Below are 11,612 nucleotides of genomic sequence, written 5' to 3' on the forward strand. Positions count from 1 at the left end.
CATGAATGTTCTTGTACGTACCGATCACGAAAAATCAGCGCTACTTATGATATAAACTGAAGACAGTGAAAAGACGCCTGCAGAAAGGAACGCTTTTGACTAGCCAAACCATTGCATACCCCGGATATCCGTGAACTGTATACTCACAGAACATAATACAGTTCGAATATAGAACCAAAGAAAAGTGTTGGGTCGTGAAGATCACGGTTTCGCGACGGATTATAAGGGCAAGCTACGTCTGCGCTCTTCATTAATAATGTCGAATACGACATGTCCAAAGTAACCAGGAAGAGTACGCGTTTCATTACTGTACAAGATTTATTGACAGACAGATGCTGTGCGCTTTCGTGGACGTAGTATGGCCAATATTACATATGTAACAATCGAATTGCTGCCAGAAATCGTGGTAACGCTACTACCACAAATAAGTTACTTGTTCTTCATTGGTACACGTTGTCGTGGAAAATCCAGTCGTCCATCACGAAAATTTTCAAAAATATCGTCATCAGTAATTCGACCTCCACTGCTGGATAAAGACTCAAATGTTTCCTTGCTTCATCGTACCAGGGGCTTCAAAATGTAACTTAACGCAGTTTTTATGGTAGCGCAAGTAACTTTTATTGAATGCTACACTACACTTTACAGTGGCATAGATAGATGACACAATTTTTGAACATAGGGAGCAAGTCTCTGTAAACAATAGTCGTTCTATTCCTTGACGATAGAAATATGCACATTGGTCATGGTGTTATTCGGAATCCGCCGCGTGGTTCTCACCGTTGGAAAATGTCTTTCCCAGAAGATGTTTCTTCAGCTGCCGAAAAGATGTAAACCGCGTGGAGCAACATCGGATTTCCCGATAGGCATCACACACGTCTGTGCGGCAGTGGTCAAATTGTTGGAACCATTTCATTACGAGGTTCAATTTGGTCCACACACCGCCAGAATTTCACGTTGAATCCGTGTACAGTTTAGACGCTTTGCCCACAAAAAGCATATTGTCCCACGTATTTCACCTTTGGAGTACGTTTCCATTTGCATGACCCACCTGGTTAGCCGAGAGCGCTAATTCGCTGCTTCCTGGACTCGGGTAGGCGCGCCGGCCCCAGATCGAATCCGCCCGGCAGATTAACGATGACGGCCGGTGTGCCGGCCAGCTTGGATGTGATTTTTAGGCGGTTTCCCACATCCCCCTAGCTGAATATCTGGCTGGTCCCCACGTCCCGCATCAGTTACACGGCTCGCAGATATCTGAACACATTTGCACTATTCCATGGATTACCCTAGTCACAGACAGTTGAGGTACACTAATTTTGTCCAAGGTGGCGGCAGGAAGGGCATTCGGACACCCCTTAAACTAACCTTGCCAAATCCGATTAACTCTGCTGACCCTGCGTAACCATGGGAAAAAGGTACAAGAAAGAAGAAGAAGAAAAAAAAGGTTTCCATTTGCAGCGCCATTTCACTGACACCTCGTTATCTATACTGCAGCAGAACTACGTCTGCAGGAAGCCCTAATGATCTTAGCGTGGGATGACATTTATAACTTAATTTCTGAAGCTGATATGCATTCTGCTATGCACATTCTGTATGTTCCTCCATATTTTCTAATAACACGTACCCATCTTCCTTTAGGTCGACATCTTCGTCTCCTTAACTTTTGCAGTCCACTAATCTACTATCCAGTAGCCTGCCTACATGTCCCTTCCGCCTCCGTTACTTTTCAACTATATCTTCTTCACTAGATCTTCCTCTAATTATGAATTATTTTAGCCCAATTATGATGAATTTAAAATCTACTTTAAAGATTTGTCCATTACATACGTTCAATTGTTAGTGCAGTCCATCTGCATTCGATGCAAACACGTATCATCAGCATAACGTAAGTAATTCAGAGATGTCTCATTCACACATATGCCTTCTTCGATTCTCATTTTACAGAACTGAGACTATTTGTGTACAGAAAATACCAGTTATATGAACTCTTAAACTGATAAAGTGTAAGATACTTTCCAAGGCTTGGTTACAATTTCAAATGGAAAAAATTAAAAGCTATAGTTTCACTGAAAGTAAAAGCGTGATCATCTTTAGCTACAGAGTTCACGCGTTATATGTTTAATATCAAGGTATGGACATATGCAAAGTACCTAAGACGGAGGTTTATATTGATAATGATTTATATGCTCAATCGTGGGTAAACGGTAAGCAGCCTTCAGTTCATTGGGGGATTAACTGGAATCTACGAGGGTAAGTCAAATGAAAAACTTAAATATTTTTTAAAATGTTATTTATTGTGCAGAAGTGGTACAAAGCTGTCTCACGTTTCAACATAATCTCCCCCACGTTCAATTCAAGTCCTCCAGCGCTTACAAAGTGCATAAATTTCTTTAGAAAAAAATTATTTTTGTAGTCCGCGTGGAGTACCTCTTCATCAGAACAGAACTTCTTTCCCCCCATTGCGTCGTTGAGTGGTCCAAACATATGGAAATCACTTGGGTCGAGGTCTGGTGAGTATGATGGATGAGGAAGACACTGATAATGCTGGTCTGTGATTGTTGCAACTGTTGTACGGGCAGTGTGGGACCTTGCATTGTCATGTTGCAAAAGGACACCTGCTGACAGTAATCCACGTCGCTTTGATTTGATTGCAGGCCGCAGATGATTTTTTAGGAGATCTGTGCATGATTCACTGGTGACAGTGGTCCCTCTAGGCATGTAATGCTCCAAAATGACGCCTTTTTCGTCCCAAAAGAAAGTCAGCATAACCTTCCCTTCTGATGGTTCTGTTCGAAACGTCTTTGGTTTTGGTGATGAGGAATGGCGCCATTCCTTGCTCGCTCCCTTCGTTTCCGGTTGGTGGAAGTGAACCCAGGTTTCGTCCCCAGTAACGATTCTTGCAAGAAAGCCATCACCTTCTCGTTCGAAGCGCCGAAGAAGTTCTTCACAAGCATCAACACGTCGTTCTCTCATTTCAGGAGTCAGCTGCCGTGGCACCCAACTTGCAGATACTTTGTGAAACTGGAGCACATCATGCACAATGTGCTGTGCTGACCCATGACTAATCTGTAAACATGCTGCAGTGTCATTCAGTGTCGCTCAGCGGTTTTCCTTCACTATGGCTTCAACTGCTGCAATGTTCTGTGGAGTCACAACTCGTGAGTGACCTGGACGAGGAGCATCTTCCACTGAAGTCACACCATTTGCGAACTTCCTACTCCATTCGTAGACTTTCTGCTGTGACAAACATGCATCACCGTAATGAACCTTCATTCGTCGATGAATTTCAATAGGTTTCACACCTTCACTACGCAAAAACCGAGTAACAGAACGCTGTTCTTCCCTGGTGCAAGTCGCAAGTGGGGTGGGGGGGGGGTCATCTTTATACTGATACTACGACGGTATGTGTGCATCTGCAGTATGCTGCCATCTATAGGCCATTCTGCACGCTGTTTGTAGCACGCTTACCAACTCACAGGATAACGGCGCGAACTTTCGATTTGTTATTACAAATTTAAGATTTTCATTTGACTCACCCTCGTAATTTCTCTGCAAGAGAGGTTGCCAATTAAATATTACTACATTCCCCAAATTGCACTAGTGTGGAGAATTCAGTTTTGAGTAATAGAAATATCGAAAATACACAGACAAAAGTCACAAAAGTGTGGTTGAAAGACTCTAAACTCAGAAGAACAATGTCGAAGAAAATTTGAAACATTTTAATCGGTAGCCAGTTGAATGCAGACGAATATTTTGTAAAGATAGCCTTCAGAATTTCTGGAATCGCTTGTCTGGAAGCATTCACAAATATCCTGAAAAACTGTCCCCACGACTGTCACATGCTCTCACTCCACGATACACTGCAGACAGGTTTGGAAATTAATACTGGACATCGGTAACGAACCTTTTAACCGGGAACTATACGCCACCATGCCTGCTACACATTTTTTTTTCATTAGTCTTCTGTTTGGTTTGATAGGGTCCGGCCCGCGACGAATTCGTGTCCCGTACCAATCTCTTCATCTCAGAGAAGCACTTGCAACCTTCGTCCTCGTTCGTTTGCTGGACGTTTCCCAGTCTCTGTCTTCCTCTACAGTTTTTACCCACTACAGCTCTCTCTAGTAACATAGAAGTCATTCCCTGATGTCGTAACAGACGTCGTATCATCCTGTCCCTTCTTCTTGTCAGTGTTTTCCACATATTCCTTTCCTCTTTGATTCTGTGCAGAACCTTCTCATTCCTTAACTCATCAGTCCATATAATTTTCAACCTTCTTCTGAAGCACCACGCCTCGAATGCTTCGCTTGTTTTCTTTTTTCCGGTTTTCCCACAGTCCATGTTTCGCTGCCAGACAATACTGGGCTCCAAACGCATATTCTTAGAAATTACTTCCTCAGATTAAGGACTATGTTTGATATTAATAGACTTGTCTTGGTCAGGAATGCCCTTTTTGTCAGTGCTAGACTGCTTTTGTGTCATCCTTGCCCCGTCCGTCACAGGTTACTTTGCTGCCTGGGTAGCAGAATTCCTTAAATTCATCTAGTTCGTGATTACCAATCCCGATCATAAGTTTATCGCTGTTTTCACTTCTGCTGCTTCTCATTACTTTCGGGTTTCTTCGCTTTACTCTCAGTCCATATTCCGTTCTCATAAGACTGTTCATACCATTCAGCAGATCACTGCTCCACTTGCCGGCCGAATAACAGCGGTGATCGTTTTTTTCCATTGTGCTTTGAACTGGTACCTCCGAGCTGGGAACCGTGTAGATATTTTCCAAGACTCCCCTTCTTAGTCTCCATGACTTTGCACAGCGAAGTTTTCGCTGACGTATTTATACCACAGTTGTTGCCTGGTTGTTCTCCTTTTCATTGTTTCCGACTGTTGTAATCGCAGTGCCAGTTTCTTTGGACGTGCATGCATGTCCAAAGGAAGTTGCATCGTAATCAGAATAACACAGGCACATCTGTCTCGTATTTATCTGCCGCTACAGGGCAAACGACTTTCAAGTACAACGTATGACCTGTACTCGAATATACCGTACATAATGGATGTAAGCGTACAGGTCGTAGACGCGTAGTTGACGACATATGGAAGTTGGAGTCTGGCCGTGACTTGTACACGGATGGCTGTCCTTATTCGCAATTGCGAATTCATTTAATGTATATTTACAACTAGTCCATCGGGAAAGCCTCAAGCAACACAAACAAATATAATAATTCAATACGCGTACTTTGCAAAGCAAGATTACGTATTTTCGTGATATATTCTCCAGTGTTTGAAGTTCACTGTCAAATCACTAAGCGCAACTGTCGTTCTCTGTTTTACCCTTTTTTTAACACAGCTCTTGCATTTCTTATGATTTGGTGTTCTATGTTGAGAACACTCTTGTCTTCCTGTTGATATGTAATAGAGAAATCTGGCTCTGCCCTCAGGGAACACAATTTTTTTTGTTTTACCACCCACTCATGTTCCGCCAATTCTTCGTGCTCGCGTGGCCCTACGCTATATTAGGCGGGGGTTCCACTTTCTTTGGGTCTTCAGTGTACATCTGTACAGCAGTCTGCCGGCCGGTATGGCCGAGTGGTTCTAGGCGCTTCAGTCTGGAACCGCGCGACCACTACGGTCGCAGGTTCGAATCCTGCCTCATGCATGGATGTGTGTGATGTCCTTAGGTTAGTTAGGTTTAAGTAGTTCTAAGTTCTAGGGGACTGACGACCTCAGATGCTACGTCCCATAGTGCTCAGAGCCATTTGAACCATTTGTACAGCAGTCTGGCTGGGTTGGTTTCATTTTATTTATCAACAACGGGTACATGTAATTAACGACGACTATTTTATATGTTGCGATGGATTACTTTCATGTCAACTATGGTATGGAACAGTTTGTAATTCTTTTTGTCGTTCCATAACGCATTATCGCTCCATTACCAGTTTTTGCATCTAATGGATGACTGATGCAATATTACTTACGCAACTGCCCCAGACTGTCTTTATAGAGTTCCGTACCTCAGTCGGTTAAAACGGAATGTTTATAGGATCACTTTGCAGCCCGTCTGTCTGTCCATCCGTCCGACTGTTACAAACCCCTTTTCTCAGGAACGGATTGACATGTGAAGTTGAAATTTATGTGACACACTGAAGTACATGGTTCTTTCTCGGCGTAACTAACGTTACCTTCTAAGTCAATGCAGTCAAAAGGTACGGCCATTTACGTTACATATTTTGATCCTTGCAAAATAGCTCATTAAAACATGTGGGGTAGTTTCGCTTGACATACAATCGTGAAATTTGGCTAGAACAAAGGTTTCGCAGTATAAGTAAAGAAAAAAAATTAGAAAATTTCTAACTCTATCACAAGCAAAAAATATTTATTTTGTCATTTGTTACCCGACTTAGGAGTTGAAATTAAAACACTCTCGTAAGTCTTCGAATCCCTGGGACAGATATCTTGCCAGCATCAATGTCGATAACAGGCAAAAATCGTCGAGATCCTCGATTCCCGGTATGAATGAACTGTCTGTTTACATAAGTACGTTTGTACGGAGCCCTCAGTCGGCGAGTTCTACCCGCACCTGGCCAGGTTTTTACCTGCGCCTCGCAAGATTACGGCTTACGATCTCGATCGTCCATAATGATGCTTTTAACATCAGTATTATCTTAGTATGGTAGTCTCTTTAATAAAATATGTTTTTGCATGATGTACACAATTGATACCATTCAGTGCATTTACGATTTGTACGTACTTAAGATGACTGTTATACACGTCCGAAACTATGTAAGTAGGCTGTTTATGTGTTTGTATGTTGGTAGCGTTATGTAGTGCTCTGTATTAAATCTATGACTGCGCTGTGGCACTCTGTAAGAGACTGTGGCTGGTCGGACTAGTAGTTGGAGGTGAACAGCCAGCAGTGATGGAGGTTAGAGGTTTGAAGTGTTAGCGAAAGCTCACGATCTGGACTACCCGACTTGAAGATTGAATATTATTCATGATTATTTAATTTTTGGAACTGTATGTCATGCACGACAATATAATTTTTGAACTGGTAGTCACATTCTTAAGGTAAATACATTGTTTGCTCAGCAACAAAATCTTTCCTTTCCTAACCACATGCCTCTCAATGGTTAGAGCCCTCAGTAGCCAGAATCTTTTATTTAGCTGGCAGTAGTGGTGCCTGCGGCATTGCTGTAGTTCGGGCAATGATGATTTTTGTGATGTAAATGACTTATGAAATGTGTAGGTTATTGCAGGATTTCTTCTTATAGAGTCATTCAGTTGAGTCAATTTTAAAGCAGTCAGATCGCGTTATCCTTGAATATTGTGGGTAATTCATGAATAGGAGAAGTTTGAGTTGAAATTAGAATTAAATATTAATACCTTCAGCTGCTGACGGGCGTTGATGTATATCGACGGGGACAGGTGAAAATGTGTGCCCCGACCGGGACTCGAACCCGGGATCGCCTGCTTACATCGCAGACGCTCTATCCGTCTGAACCGCCCTCTGAAATGTGTAGGTTATTGCAGGATTTCTTCTTATAGAGTCATTCAGTTGAGTCAATTTTAAAGCAGTCAGATCGCGTTATCCTTGAATATTGTGGGTAATTCATGAATAGGAGAAGTTTGAGTTGAAATTAGAATTATATATTAATACCTTCAGCCGCTGACGGGCGTTGATGTATATCGACGGGGACAGGTGAAAATGTGTGCCCCGACCGGGACTGGAACCCGCGATCGCCTGCTTACATCGCAGACGCTCTATCCGTCTGAACCACCGAGGGCACAGAGGATAGTGTGACTGCAGGGGACTATCTCGCGCACGCTTCCCGCAAGACCCACATTCTCACCTTCTATGTCTACACACTACATTCGTAGTGACCCATCCCAACACACTCATTACTCGTGGAAGACAAAAATGCCTCTGAGCACTATGGGACTCAACTTCTGACGTCATCAGTCCCTTAGAACTTTGAACTACTTAAAACTAACTAACCTAAGGACATCACACACACCCACGCCCGAGGCAGGATTCGAAACTGCGACCGTAGCGGTCGCGCGGTTCCAGACTGTAGCGCCTAGAACCGCTCGGCCATCCCGGTCGGCCGTGGAAGACATTCTTACCAAGTCCCGTAAGAGTTCGGGGAATATGTGTGTATCTGCACAGAAGAAGAAGGTCATGGTCGGTATTGCCAGAACAGACACCATATCCATATAAGTATAAAGTTTGAATTGTGTTTGTCAGAACAAATTCTGTAGATCAGTGTTGAAATGATAAGAATAAGTAAAGAGAAAGCAGGTTCACTTGCATTCAAACTCACTCAGCAGTTTCAGAATCAAACAAATTAAGAAGTTTCAACTAGTCATCTGGTTTTAATTCTTCAATGTAAGTTGGAGTCTAGGCAGTAACTTTTCACATAATTTTTTTTTAAACTGTAATAAATTACGTAAAGATCGATGTCTCCTTTCCTGATAATGTCAGTCTACAAAAGTAAAATTAATTAGAACAACGTGTTTCAGTAATCTCAAGATTTTCGATTCTGGTCCGGAACGACTTACAGAAAAACTAAATGGTTCTTTTCTTAAATATCACAAAATGAAACACATAAAAATATCTGCGTAAGAAGGTCAAACTTTTCAGATCAGACTATAGCTGCCTTCCACAGGCTGTCTCACGTACCTGTATTACTTGTCGTCTCGCTGTTGGAGATCATAGCTTCTCATCTTTCTCGATGATGAAGCTGTTGCCTTCGTTTTTATTCTTGGTAGTAATCACAGGTATGAGCGGAAAAATTGGCTCCACAATACAGAACGAAAAATACCGTGTTGTCGGACCAGTTACACATAAAACAGTTACTTCTATAGCAACACTTACTGCGCTTTCAATTCAGCTCTTTCTTACAATTTCACATTTAAAAATGAGCATGCTATAAAATATCTCCGAATCAACCGTGTCGACCTATATGTTGTAATGCACTTGAATATGGTGCTAATAAGATTAGAACATAGGTAAAACGCATCTTCTCATTAGACTATCTGACTATGCCAACACACGACAACTGCGCCTTTGTTCTGTGATCTGGTGCGGTTCCAAAGATTTATCTTTAGACCATTCGCAGTCGACTGTTCACTAGTGAAAATAGCTCAGTTACTTTCATTCATTCAGACATCGTATTTCCTAACTCCTGCCACGAAGGAGAACTTTTTAGGGATAAGCAACGAGTCGAGTTACACATTAGCAGGCAGCAGTAACCACTGCTAGATATTTCTGTAAAGTGTACTAAAAAAAATTATGATTACCGCTAAACTACGTTCGCTGTTAATTATAGAAAATACTATTAGAGTACTTTACGCATTAATATTAGGAAAAAACACTTACTCTGAAAGAAGCTGCGGGTCCTTCTTTTTTGTACCGCTCAGGTTCTAATGTTTCAAAGAAAGCATTTATGTAACTTTAGGCCACTATCAACTGTCTATATACTGACAAAGTGAACATCTACATAATAAAGATATTAGAGTTATGAGTAATTTACATAAAAATACTATTATAAATGGAGGAGAATGGCCAATGAGGTATTCTTTCACTTAGGTTTTGAATATCTGGGAATTTTCAATTTCCTTTCTGACCTCTACTGCGAACTAGTTATGGACTTTTGCACCAGAATATAAAAGTGCATTCCACCAGAACTGAATTCGTGAGGTCATATATTACTTTCGCAGAAGAGAAACTTTCACGAAAGCCGAAATTAGACGTTCTTAAAGGTGTATTGTCAAAGATGGTTTAATATTCTGTTGTAAACAAACTTATAAAACATTTTTCAGAACACGGAAAGAAGGAGGACAGAGCTGTAATTGCAGCTGTTTATATCTTCTTTTGTAATATATGTGTGTGATGTCGTCTGAAGAACGACGACCCATATCAAAGTCGGCATTTCACGACGGAACCTCAAGTGAGGACGAAATTAGAATTACATTAAAACCTTTAGCTGCTGACGGGCGTTGATATATATCAGCGGGGACAGGTGAATATGTGTGCCCCGACCGGGACTCGAACCCGGGGTCTCCTGCTTACATGGCAGACGCTCTATCCAATCGAGCCACCGAGGGCACAGAGGATAGTGCGACAGCAGGGACTAACTCGCGCACGCCTCCCGCGAGACCAACATTCTCACTTTATATGTCCACATACTACATTCGTAGTGTCCCTACTCAACACACTCATTACTCGTGGAAGACATTCTTATCAAGTCCCGTAAGAGTTCGGGTAATATGTGTGCATCCGCACAGAAGAACGTCATGGCCGGTATTGCCAGAACTACACTCCTGGAAATTGAAATAAGAACACCGTGAATTCATTGTCCCAGGAAGGGGAAACTTTATTGACACATTCCTGGGGTCAGATACATCACATGATCACGCTGACAGAACCACAGGCACATAGACACAGGCAACAGAGCATGCACAATGTCGGCACTAGTACAGTGTATATCCACCTTTCGCAGCAATGCAGGCTGCTATTCTCCCATGGAGACGATCGTAGAGATGCTGGATGTAGTCCTGTGGAACGGCTTGCCATGCCATTTCCACCTGGCGCCTCAGTTGGACCAGCGTTCGTGCTGGACGTGCAGACCGCGTGAGACGACGATTCATCCAGTCCCAAACATGCTCAATGAGGGACAGATCCGGAGATCTTGCTGGCCAGGGTAGTTGACTTACAGCTTCTAGAGCACGTTGGGTGGCACGGGATACATGCGGACGTGCATTGTCCTGTTGGAACAGCAAGTTCCCTTGCCGGTCTAGGAATGGTAGAACGATGGGTTCGATGACGGTTTGGATGTACCGTGCACTATTCAGTGTCCCCTCGACGATCACCAGTGGTGTACGGCCAGTGTAGGAGATCGCTCCCCACACCATGATGCCGGGTGTTGGCCCTGTGTGCCTCGGTCGTATGCAGTCCTGATTATGGCGCTCACCTGCACGGCGCCAAACACGCATACAACCATCATTGGCACCAACGCAGAAGCGACTCTCATCGCTGAAGACGACACGTCTCCATTCGTCCCTCCATTCACGCCTGTCGCGACACCACTGGAAGCGGGTTGCACGATGTTGGGGCGTGAGCGGAAGACGGCCTAACGGTGTGCGGGACCGTAGCCCAGCTTCATGGAGACGGTTGCGAATGGTCCTCGCCGATACCCCAGGAGCAACAGTGACCCTAATTTGCTGGGAAGTGGTGGTGCGGTCCCCTACGGCACTGCATAGGATCCTACGGTCTTGGCGTGCATCCGTGCGTCGCTGCGGTCCGGTCCCAGGTCGACGGGCACGTGCACCTTCCGCCGACCACTGGCGACAACATCGATGTACTGTGGAGACCTCACGCCCCACGTGTTGAGCAATTCACCGGTACGTCCACCCGGCCTCCCGCATGCCCACTATACGCCCTCTCTCAAAGTCCGTCAACTGCACATACGGTTCACGTCCACGCTGTCGCGGCATGCTACCAGTGTTAAAGACTGCGATGGAGCTCCGTATGCCACGGCAAACTGGCTGACACTGACGGCGGCGGTGCACAAATGCTGCGCAGCTAGCGCCATTCGACGGCCAACACCGCGGTTCCTGGTGTG

The 11,612-nt window shown here is 43.8% G+C and overlaps 1 non-coding gene across 1 annotated transcript; it reads right to left on the reverse strand.

The window, feature by feature from the left end:
• Nucleotides 1-10,021: 10,021 nt before the first annotated feature.
• On the reverse strand, nt 10,022-10,096 carry Trnat-ugu (transfer RNA threonine (anticodon UGU)). The gene has a single exon. It is a non-coding gene; the product is annotated as a tRNA-Thr (tRNA).
• Between the last annotated feature and the right edge of the window lie 1,516 nt (nt 10,097-11,612).

The sequence above is a fragment of the Schistocerca cancellata genome, chromosome 3 (assembly GCF_023864275.1).
Source record: "Schistocerca cancellata isolate TAMUIC-IGC-003103 chromosome 3, iqSchCanc2.1, whole genome shotgun sequence".
In the NCBI taxonomy this organism is placed as follows: domain Eukaryota; kingdom Metazoa; phylum Arthropoda; class Insecta; order Orthoptera; family Acrididae; genus Schistocerca; species Schistocerca cancellata.